This window comes from Aythya ferina (genome assembly GCF_964211825.1).
Source record: "Aythya ferina genome assembly, chromosome: 8".
Taxonomy (NCBI): Eukaryota; Metazoa; Chordata; class Aves; order Anseriformes; family Anatidae; genus Aythya; species Aythya ferina.
The window spans coordinates 8554307-8566520 of NC_140304.1; the positions used below are offsets into that span (position 1 = coordinate 8554307).

The 12214-nt window shown below is 40.9% G+C and overlaps 1 long non-coding RNA gene across 4 annotated transcripts in view; it reads left to right on the forward strand.

Moving 5' to 3' along the window:
- Positions 1–4792, forward strand: part of LOC311440316 — an 80231-nt gene extending 75439 nt beyond the window's left edge. For 3 of the 4 annotated variants that reach the window (XR_014695332.1, XR_014695334.1, XR_014695335.1), the window contains one exon: positions 756–4792. This is a non-coding gene — a long non-coding RNA (uncharacterized lncRNA). The remainder of the gene's footprint in view (positions 1–755) is intronic. The other variant, XR_014695333.1, reaches the window with a different exon arrangement.
- Positions 4793–12214: the final 7422 nt, after the last annotated feature.

A 12214-nucleotide genomic window follows, 5' to 3' on the forward strand; every position in this document is an offset into this window, starting at 1 on the left:
TGAGATAATTCATACTGTAAGAATTGGAATTAAATTGAAAAACCTGTCTGTGTCAGAAGGGATAATTGTACAGGCAAGAAACATTTTCAAACGTGTTTAGAAGATAATTTGAGCTAGTGTGCTGCATTGCTTCCCCTGATCAATACTAAGCTGCTCCTGAAGGAATTCAGACCTCAAAACTCCACCAGGTAGTGGTGGAGAGGAGGAGAAAAAGTGAGAATCAAGAAGCCATGATGACCGATTAAGATGCCTTGATTTTAATGCACATTGGACATGTAAACACCGTACATCAGGTAAATGCTGTGGATGAGAACTACAATTGTATGGTGAGGCTGAGAAGTAGGAGATGTAACTAAAACTGTAATAGAAATTTTGATCTTAGGAAATATCCCGCATTGAGAAAACTGGCATCCTCCTTCCTTCATGAGCAGAGCACTGGGCTGGGGGCCAGGAAACCAATTCTCTCCCCAGTTCAGCCTGTCAACACCACGCTGACAGGTGAGGCAAACCACATTTGTTGGCAGTAGTAAATCATTAAGGTATTGTAATTTGCCATGAAAATGCAGAACACAGTACTCATAGTACTCATTAAAGAGTAATATTTGTAAAAGGTAAATAGAGAATTTTCTAATTTTTTTCCTTATATCTAATACCACTTATTTATTTATTTATTATTTTTAATTCAGTCATTGTATTGACTACTTGTGACAAGGTTTTGAAAAGCATCTGATGATCTGGGGCTCTTTAATTTACAGGTTTCCAGTTGAAGGATGTGACTTCCAGGAAGTGCAAAGCAAAAATTCCCTGCAGGCATCTCTGAAGTGTCTCAGCATGGGTCTTGGCAAGTATTAAATTCCTCTTGGAAATGTTGGTCTCTGTGCTACAGTATTAGATAATATTATGGGAACAATAGGTAATAGTAAGTGCCCCAAAGGGATATCAAGTTCCCACTAAGTATCGGTTAAGACAGCATTCATCTTAATGCCAGTGCATTTCTTATAGGCTGCAGTTTTGTATCAAACTACGTCCTGAAAGATTGTCAGTTTGAATTATATTGTTCACAAGGTAAAATGAAATATTCTGGCTTCCAAACTTGTGTTGATTTAGAATATTTCACACCTATTTTATTCACTGGGAGTGATACTGACTTCAGTGACAATGACATCCATGTGACGTGCTGTCACCCTGTTCCCATGCCAGTGAAATGTCCCCTGGATGGAGATGGCACAGTATCTCTAAGCATCACGTTGGGTGTGAGAGGACGAAAGAATGGTCCTTGCAGTTATAATTCATTTGTGTTCTGGTAGTATCCAGGGGCCCCCTTAAATCATCAGGTGGTTTGTTGCCGAATTTGACTGCTTAACTGCATCTTAGATTCTGCGTGTGGGTATGCGGAGATCTTTGCACATGTTGAATTTCAGAAAGCCCTTTCTATTTTCCAAGGTATCAAGATTTCTTTTGGTAAAATAAGATATTTTTATAGCATCTTCCTCCAATACAGTGAAAACCTTGGTGACTGTGGTTGTGCACAGGCAGCTGCTGAGATTTCATTTTGTCTTAGCACCCAAATTTGAACTTTAGCAACTATATTCCTCAGGTGCTGTTTTGTGGGACTTGGACTTCTAAATCTGGGCCCCTGAGATACTGGGGTACAAGTGTTTCTAAGCCCGCAGTTCTAAGGTAGTTAGTGCTATCACAGAAATACCATTGTGCCATTAGAAACTGCATCTAATACCTTGACTATACACTAGATGTTTTGTTCGATATAGAAGCACCTATGGGAACAGACATGCTAGCAGCAGGAAACAAGAATTCCTCACAGTGGCCACTGTCCATGCATATTCCTCATGCCAGTAGGGTAAGACTTCCTCCTAGCATTCAGCCACACAGAGTAAAGGACTTGACCAACCCACAAGTTGCAGAGTGTGGAGTGAAACTTCCCATCCCCATCAGGACTTTGGAAGGACTTTTGCTACAGGTCCTCAGCTAATCTACTCAACCCATGCAAACCTTGACTGTGCCCGTTCCTACAGCAGTGAAGTCAGACTTCAGAATTAAGTTAACAAAGTAGATTATTAAAAACGTCCTAATGTAACATACTCTTTAAAAAAAGTCAGGAAACCAGTAACTTATATTATTACCCCAACTTTCATTTTGATACGATAATCAGAACTGGCTAACTGGCCAGGAAATGGAATTAACTTTTTGAGGACTATGCAGGCAGAAGTTACTGTACTTGCTATACATTACATTAGCAGTTATGAAGACCATTAGTCTAACAAACTGCACCATTTTTGGCCACTTACTCTGATTCTGTAACAGTTTGGCATTTATTTAGGGCCATACCCTTCTACCTGTTGGAAGTCCCTGCTGATTTTGACAGTAGGTGTTGCACTTGTAATTCAAGACAGGAAGAAAACCTTTTTATCTGGGCAAACTTGATGGAAGTCTTGCAAGTTCCTTAACAATTAGAAAAATGTATCCACTCACATTTATCATGCGGAAAAATAAGCACAAGTGTTTTGGACTGTATGTCACTGCAAATGTGAGAGGTGTTTTCCAAGCACTGCGAAGGAATATGAACACAGATGGTCATTTCTCTTAACACGTCAGTCTTTGAATTTCTGGAGTCTTTTAGATGGAAGAGGTGTGGGGTTTTTTTGTTTTGCTTTGGTTGTTTCGTTTTCAAATGGCCATTTATTTAAAAATTGCTGAGAAAAAATGTTTTCACAATTTAAAAATGTATAACCTTCTTGCTCATTTTTCCCCCATGGACAAGTAAAATAACTTCTGAAGTTTTTTCAAAAGTTTGAAAACTATATTAAGATTCCTTCAGCCAAACCTTTCAACTAATCCAAGCCACTTCTTATATATATTTTCAAGGTAATAAATATTAAAGATTTCAATCTTTGGTTTAGGTTGGCAACAGGAAAATAGTTTCAGTAAGAAAGAAAAGCATTCTCACTCCCAGATTCCTTTGAAGTCTCTTCTACCTGTCTTGATTCAAATAAAGGGCACTAGTGTAAGCAGAATTTCAAAAATGCTCCTAAGAGGAAAGGCACTGCCTGTGGGCCTTTATGAAAGGCATCCAGATATGTCAGCCCTTTCACCACCATTCACAACAGAGCATCCACAGTCATTGTGGGTGAGACCAGTGAAACTGCACTGCGCTTAACAGATGTCACAAAAAGTTCTGCAGTAGAAAAGGATCTGAGAGAATGTGACTCCTCCAGAAGAAACTCTGCTAGCCTTTGGTTTAGAAGTGCTACAGGGGCTCTGAATTTTGTCTAATAAAATAAAACTAAGAACTGGTTCTCCCCTTCAGCTATTTTTCCTGAAAAAGTATACTTGCTAAAATGAAATAACATCAATCTTGGGAAAATAGGTAGCCATAGCAAAAGAGACATGTACAACTACCCTGAATGCAAGAATTTACTGAAATGATTTTAGGTCCAGCAATACCCCAGGCAGCAAGTTGATTTTTTTTGTTGTTGGTGGTGGTGTTTTTTTTGTTTGCTTGCTTGCTTTGCTGTGTTGGTCATTGTTTATTTTATATATATATATCTTTTATATAAAAAAGTAATAATCCCGTAATAATCACCTTGTAACAATGACTTTAATTTTTAAGGTCATTTTTTCAAGTTGATTATTTCAGGATTATTTTAAGTGTTGCACTTACTTTGGAATGACTACAGGAAGACATCCTGCTGTTGCATTTATACTAGTGTTTTACTAATTCAGTTGTCATTTATTTTAGTTTTTATTTTGGTTATTATGATTTTTTTTTTTAATACCTTACCTGTAGCAATTTCTTGTACAAGCTTCTTTGGCTATTGATACGTATTGGATCACTAGCTGAGCAGAATTAATTCTGTATTTCCAGTTATTTTTAGTTAAACGGTTTTCTTCTATGATGCATGCTTGCACAATATATATGGTAACTACTGCTTTATTTGACTGAAAGCAGGCTTGTCTTGCTTCAGGTTTTTAGCAGCAGCCAGCCTCAAAGCATGATTAATTTATTTGTGTTCTGCCTCTTGATATCAGAATTATATTTTCTTAGAAAAAGAAAAAAAAAAAGATTGTAATTACTGTTCAAATATATTAAGAAATCATATAATATGCACTACCTAAAATAAAAGGTGGTCCTGAAATTTATACCATAGTGGTGCTTCAGAAATAGATGTAACGTGTTCATTATGTGATGTTTTTTTCTTATAGTGAGCAGAGTAATATAAGCTGTAAGCTTCATAACGACATCCTTTCATCCTGACTGTAAGTAAATGGGCAACACATCATAGAATATGTAAGATGGACTCAGACAAATGATCAAGCACAGATAAAACGCTCATATAACCCTAAAATATCCTTCTGGTTTTAGAACTGTGTGTTGTGGGGGGTGGGGGAATATATTTTGTAGATTATACATTTAGCTTTATAATTCAAAACAAATAGCACTTACAAATTACATGGATAGTGATTAAGGAGAGCACAGAAGAGCATTTTAATCTCCTTCTACACCTTGAAACACCATGCCTCTATAACAGAGATGAGTCCAGATTGCCTGACAATTGTAACCATGTGAAGGTTCAACACAAAGGAAAGGAGAAGAGCTCTGAAAAGCCTTGATAAACACTGAGCTGGTAGGCCTATTGGACTGCATTTTACTCCTAGTCATCATTTTAATTGCATAATGGGAATTATCAGAGGATGCAAAGCCTTGAATACTGTTGGTAATTTGTTGGTTTCATATGTTAAACTTCTAACAAAATGCTATTGTCATTCCTCTGTTTTTTTTTTTTTGTTTTTTTTTTTTTTTTTTTACCCCATTCAGGAACTTCTATACATTATAATTTATTGCTGAAAACATCTTCAGTAGTGAAGGGTTTTTTCCTCTTAAAGAAGAAATACCGAGCACATGGAACACATATATTTCTACATATGTGTCTATATCTGTATGTATTTTGACCTGTGTGTGAAGTTCTGTTTTCTGACGGGCATCGTTTAAGTGTGGTGCAACTGTGTGACTGCGTGGTTCAAATGCCACAAAGTGTCTTGCATCCAGATCAAGCCACCGTAAGTTGGCTCTCATAGTGTAACAGAAGTGCTGTGTTACACATATAGCAAAGGAATTCTGTTCTAATGGTATGGAGAGTTGTGTGAAATAGCTGTTTTGTGGAAAGAAGTATTTTATAAGTAATTCAACAAGGTATTTATGTCCAGGCATAAATAATCTGTATATGTTGCTGCAAAACAGATATCGAGTAACAGATGCAGGGTGTTTAGCTCATGTCGAACTTTATATTAACACAATTGGACTGCTTATAATATTTTAAAAGGCCCTAGATTAAGTTTATTATAGACTTGGTAATTCAAAACGAACAAGTTCTGTACCTCTTTGTGGCATTAGAAGCAATGCATTCCTTAGGCCCTTGGAGAGCAACGACTCAGAGCTAACCTGAACAAGAATGGACCTTGGCACGCTCAATGCCTCATTCATTCTGCACTGCTGAATCCTTACAGTAAACTATTCAACCCCTCAGTACATCAGTCTAATACACAGTCAAATACGCCCTCAAGTTTCAAAGTAATGTAAGAATTGAAAAATCCCTCTGCCCTTGCAAGGGTACTAGATAAAAGACCTAGGATCTTAAGGGTAAATCAGTACAAGGCCTTCACCTGAGGCCCTTCATGACAGAACTCTGAACTTAACGCTCTCTGTAAATGTGAACTGCTAGAATGATCTTCAGGTGTCTATGATGACAGAGAATATACATTAACGTTTTGAAAGCAAAATGCAGCTATTGTTCTTAGGGATGAAGAACAATGTTTATGAACAGGATGGAGAGAGAGAGAGTCTAGAAAGGCCCTGACTTGTATTCTGTGGCCCAACAAACAGCACCAGGCCTGACTGCAATAATACTCCAATTACCAAACTCTAGGGGAGGATAGCTGGCATTTCCCTCTGTCCGATGATTTAATTGGGCTGTCAGCTAGGGATAATTAGTTTCTGGTTGACTGAAAAAAGTGACAGTGACATCAGCTCTCTGTTACCCTTTATTATTTAAATTCTTGTATCCTAACAGGGCCTCAGCACACAGGGCGCTCCTGCGGCATTTACAAGTCTCTCGTTTTGCAGGGCAATGGAAATGCAGCAAAGTAAGACACACAGAAAACATTTCGAGCTGTTTACCACATACATTTTCATAACACAAGGACTTTTGAGAGCCAAGATTATTTCTGTACAGGAAAGTCTGGTTTTGCTTGTTTCACTGGAAATTTGATAGGACTGTTACAGATGTGACAGTCTAGAGCTATAAGCAAGGCAAGGTTTATACGCAGAAGCAATGCCTTCCATTAATCCAGCTGATGTGACTGGAAAAAGTAAAGGTAATTTTGGGCACATGAACCTTTCTTGAGGTCATGTACCCAAAGCTGGTCTGTTTTTAGTTCACATGGTCACATACACCATCTGAAATATTAAAAGCATTACATTTCTCTCCAGTTCTTGCCTTGCTTATAGGAAAATACCTCTGATGCTAGTAGTGTATTATCACAAAAGGTCTAATTCATTCTGTTGAAAGCACAGTCCAAAGCAATTGATATAAATCTTGATACTTTTTTTTTTTTTTTTTTTTTGCACAGCATCAGAAAGATGCTTTCATTTATATTGATTTTTGTAACAATGTTTGAGCTTCTCTATCAGAAGAGGAGAACAATGGGTATTTCTCCCACTGTTTTCTTTCACTCAGCTTCCACTCTCCTCCCTTCCCTTAGGCTGTTGAGAACTAGTGGAGCAAGCAGAAATGGCAGTGCCACAAGCATTGGCAGCAATATACACAGGCAGTTTCTCTCAGGACTTCTCCAGCTGGTGTATTTTCAAAGTGCAAAAGGAATATAGCACACCAATGAATCTTCTTGTAGACTTAGAATCCAGTCGTTTGCTGCTTAGTTTTCCGGGGAGTTGACATTGGATATTCTCAGTTCCATGGCTCCTCATGCAAATCTTACATGTGAATGACAGTGGAGCTACAGGACTTCACAACAGTGATGATGGTGAGTCCTAGTCAAGCAACAATCTGCACTGTTACCATTCTTCCACAGCAGAGCTCTGAATGGAAGCTGAGACCAAGCCTAGTACCGATGAACATTTTGGTACAGATCTAATAAACCTTCTGTTTATTCAGACCCCTCTGGGCTTCTTGTTCCTTGCCCTTGCCAATTCTAATTTCACCTAAGGTCTGTGTCGGATTGAAGTTCCAGGAGCAAATCTGCTTTGTGGGGTCTGTATAGCTATGTGCAATGTTCATGCTGGCTTAATTCCCCAGAAAAAAAGGCAGCAATGGCAAACATCATTGTTATTCAATCCATACCCGCTGATAGAGAATGAAGTCCCTCTCCTCTGCAGAAACTGGAGAGAGCCCAAGCAGAGGTACTGTGCTTGCCCGTCCCTGGGTTAAGCTCCTTGGATGGAGTGAGGCGGGCGGATAGAGTAAGAATGAATCTGACCTTCTTCTCTACATATTTTAGTTGCTGTAATTTAAGGCAGAGACAAGAGGAGAAGCCTGATGAACAGGATTCACATGCCAAACATATATAACAGTATGACAAGCCTCTGGTTGATTAGTGCTCCACAGAGGCCTGGATTGAGAGTCTGGGGTGGTCTTTTCATGGCCTACTTGAAAGAATTTCTTGGCAGTGGTTCCAGCTTTATTCAGCACTGTTGGCTACAAAACTTGTTGCAGTCTCTAGACAATCTTATAACCCTTTCACTTCACAGACTAATTTAAAACATTTGTGTATATGTGATGACTGGCAATAAAATACAGAAAAGTCTTGGACTAGAGGAAATACAGGCTTTGTGGGTTCCCAGTACCCCCACACATTACTGCTGAAATGAAGGGAGCAAACACATCTGGGATACAAAAACTCTGAATGACAGTGTGGATCATGTTTCAGCAGTGTCATAGGCAGTGAACCTAGAGAAAATAGTGCTAAATTTCCTACAGAAATACGCACTTGCCTTAGGTCAAAGTGAAAGCAGCAGTTTAGACTGTTTATGCTACTAGATGTACAACTGGGTACTCACAGTCAACAGGTGTTAAATAATATATGGGGAATTTATTGGGATTACTTAGGTCTTAAAACTTGAATGCTCTCTTTAATTTTATTTTGTCAGCTACATGCTTAAGATCAGAGATTATACCCTATGTACTTGTTGTTTAAACTGTTGATTCAAATATACAAATATTTGTCACAGTTTCACTATGTCTTAGAAGTGAAGATTTTGAGCTGAAGAACAAGTATTTCAAAACGGACTTCTTCCTCTGACATCAAACCCTCTTGCAAAAAGCCACTTACTAATTTCCAATATTTCAAGAATATTTGTGATAAATATACTGTCTTGGAAAAACCTAAACAGATGTATTTGCAAATTACACAGACTCATGGAGATAAGCATGTGCTTATTCTTTGATGCTACTTCCGTTTAGTTAACATAAAAGTCAGCCTTTTTATCTGACAGATATTCTATTAATGAGCAAGAAAGTTCAGCGTGCATAAATCTTGGAACAACAAGGATTAATACTGTTAAATTTTGCCTGTACCATTTTAACTATAAAAGAATTAATGCTGAAAGAGCCATAATGACCCAAGAGTTCAAGGACATTTTGTTTCTGGAGGATAATTATCGTATTGTAGTGATGCCAGTCATGGTAATGGATCACTTAGCATTGCATAATTTTCTTTGAACTAAATCCTTCATGTAACATAAAACAGCAAAAGGAGGGATGGGGGAGGGGGGAAGAAGTGTTGTGTAGCATTTTGCAGAGTCAAAATGCCCATTGAACTTGTAGACTTCAACAGTGAGGACAAATGTGGATGCTTTGCAGACTGCCATGCTCATCACAGAGTAAATGATATTAGCAACAAACAACTGAAAAGGTAATTAGCTAGAGAACTAAGAACAAAAACAAATCTAGAGGATAGCAACAGAGAAATGAATGATGTGGTCAAAGAGGTTGAATTTAATTCTCAAAGTGGAATGGGAAGAAAATTTTAACTGTGGGCCAAAGTCCATGCTGTAAAGCTGAGGTCTAACTTCTACTTTTTTTTGAAGTGGACATTGGAAGTCAACTCTGGATGCTGCTCTTGGAAGAAATTATGCCCAGAATATTTTTATTTGGCCATAATTCTTCATATTTACCTCTAAGCTTTTGTTTTTAAATGGCAATACTAATGTAAAGGGTTTCCACTAACGATTCAACTTTATGTCCTTGAAGCATCTCCCTAGTATGTACAGAAAGATTAAATCTAAGAAAGAAAAACAAAATTTGCCAGTCAACAGGTATGGAAAATTCTGGTCTATCAAAATATAGTAGTTATACACTGAAAAATAACTGAATCCTGCTACTGGGCACACTTATCTTCAGGGTACTCATCCGCCTGACCTGGAAGTCTGGGACGAGGAGTAGAAGAACCGCCCCGCAATTCAGGTAGAAACGGTTACAGACCTCCTGCTCCACCTGAACTGTCACAAGTCCATGGGGCCACATGGGATCCATCCAAGAGTGCTGAGGAAGTTGGTGGATGTGATTGCTGGGCTGCTTTCCATCATCCATGGTCATGGTCATCTGGAGAGGTTCCAGATGACTGGAGACTTGCTAATGTGACACCGATCTGTCAGAAGGATCATAAAGAGGACCCAGGGAACTACTGGCCTGTCAGCCTGACCTCGGTGACAGGAAGGGTGATGGAGCAGGTCATCTTGAATGCAATCACACAGCATACGTAGGACCACCAGCGTGATCAGACCCAGTCAACATGGATTCACAAAATGCAAGTCCTGGATGAGGCTGTTGACGTAGTCTACCTAGACTTTAGCAAATCTAGTTGCCTTTGACATGGTCTCCCATGGTATTCTCCCGGAGAAGCTGGTAGCCCATGACTTGGACAGGTACACTCTTTGCTGGGTTAAAAACTCTCTAGATGGCCAGGCCCAGAGAGTGGTGGTGAATGGAGTGAAATCCAGCTGGCGACCAGTCACCAGTGGTGTTCCCCAGGGGTTGGTGTTGGGGCCCATCCTCTTTAATATCTTTACTGATGATTTGGTTGAGGGAATTGAGTGCACCCTCAGTAAGTTTACAGATGACGCCAACACTACAGGCTTGGGGCAGAGTGGCTGGAAAGCTGTGCAGAGGAAAAGCATCTGAGGGTGCTAATCAATGCTCACCTGAACATGAGCCGGCAGTGTGCCCAGGTGGCCAAGAAGGCCAATGGCATACTGGCTTTTATCAGGGACAGTGCAGCCAGCAGGGCCAGGGAGGTGATCGTTCCCCTGTACTCTGCTCTGGTGAGGCTGCACCTCGAGTGCTGTGTCAGTTCTGGGCCCCTCAATACAAGAAGTACATTGAGGCCATGGAGCGTGTTCAGAGTAGGGCTATGAAGCTGGTGAAGGGCCTGGAGCACAAGTCCTGTGAGGGGCGGCTGAGGGAACTGGGGGTGTTTAGTCTGGAGAAAAGGAGGCTCAGGGAAGGCCTTATTGCTCTCCACAACTCCCTGAATGGAAGGTGTGAGGAGATGGGGGTCGGCCTCTTCTCACCAGTAACTGTCAATAGGACTAGAGGGAATGGCCTCAAGTTGCATCAGGGGAGGTTTAGGTTATAAATTAGGAGACAGTTATTCTCAGAGAGTAGTCAGGCATTGGAACAGGTTGCCCAGGGAAGTGGTGCTGTCACTGTTCCTGGAGGTGTTCAAAGAAAGGTTGGACCTGGTACTTAGGATTACCTGGTCCCAAAGGATTGGAGGCTTGCCGATGTGACTCCCATCTACAAGAAGGGCCATAAGGAGGACCCAGAGAACGACAGGCCTGTCAGCCTGACCTCGGTTCCAAGGAACGTTATGGAGCAAATCATTTTGGGTGAGATCACACAACACGTGTGTAGCATCCAAGGGATCAGGCCCAGCTAGCATGAGTTCACGAAAGGCAGATCATGCTTGTCCAACCTCATATCCTTCTATGACTGTGTGACCAGACTGGCAGATGACTGTTTATGTAGCCTACTTAGACTTCAGCAAAGCCTTTGACACGGACTCCCACAGTATTCTCCTGGGGAAACTGGCTACCCGTGGCCTGGACAGGTATAGTCTGCTCTGGGTAAAGAACTGGCTTGAGGGCTGTGGTTAATGGAGTTAAGTCCAGCTGGCATCCCGTTACAAGTGGTGTCCCCCAGGGGTCGGTAATGGGGCCTATTTTGTTTAAAATCTTTAGTGACAACCTGGATGAGAGGATTGAGTGTACCCTCAGGAAGCTTGCAGATGACACCAAGTTGGGAGGTAGTGTTGATCTGCCTGAGGATACGGTGGCCCTTCAGAGGGATCTGGATAGGCTGGACTGCTGGGCTGAGGCAAATGGGATCATGTTCAACAAGGCCAAGTGCCTGGTCGTGCACTTTGGCCACCACAACCCCATGCAACGCTATAGGCTTGGGGCAGAGTGACTAGAAGACTATGAAGAGGAAAGGGATCTGGGAGTGTTCACTGATGCTTGCTGAACGTGAGCTGACAGTGTGCCCAGGTGGCCAAGAAAGCCAATGGCATCCTGACTTGTATCAGGAATAGTGTAGCCAGCAGGAGCAGGGAGGCAATCATCGCCCTGTACTTAGCTCTGGTGAAGCCACACCTCAAGTGCTGTGTTCAGTTTTGGGCCCCTCACTACAAGAAAGACATTGAGGCCCCCATGCATGTCCAGAGAAGGGCAACAAAACTGGTGAGGGGTCTGGAGCACAAGTCTTATGAGGAGTGGCTGAGACAACTGGGATTGTTTAGTCTGGAGAAGAGGAGGCTCCCCTCTCTCAGGGGAGACCTCACTGTACTCTACAACTTCCTGAAGGGAGGTTTGTGATAAGGAGGGGGTTGGTCTCTTCTCCCAGATAACTAATGATAACACTCAAGGAAATGGCCACAAGTTGGGCCTGGGAAGATTTAGATTTGGTACCAGGAAAAACTTTTTTTCTCAAAGAGTGGTCAGGCACTGGAACGGCCTGCCCAGGTAGGTGGTGGAGTCACTGTCCCTCATGGTGTTCAAGAAGCACCTGGATGAGGTGCTACAAGATATGATTTAGTAATTTAGTAGATATTATTGGTGATAGGAGGATGGTTGGACTAAATGATCTTTCCAACCTTATGTTTCTATGATTCTATGTTTAGGGACATG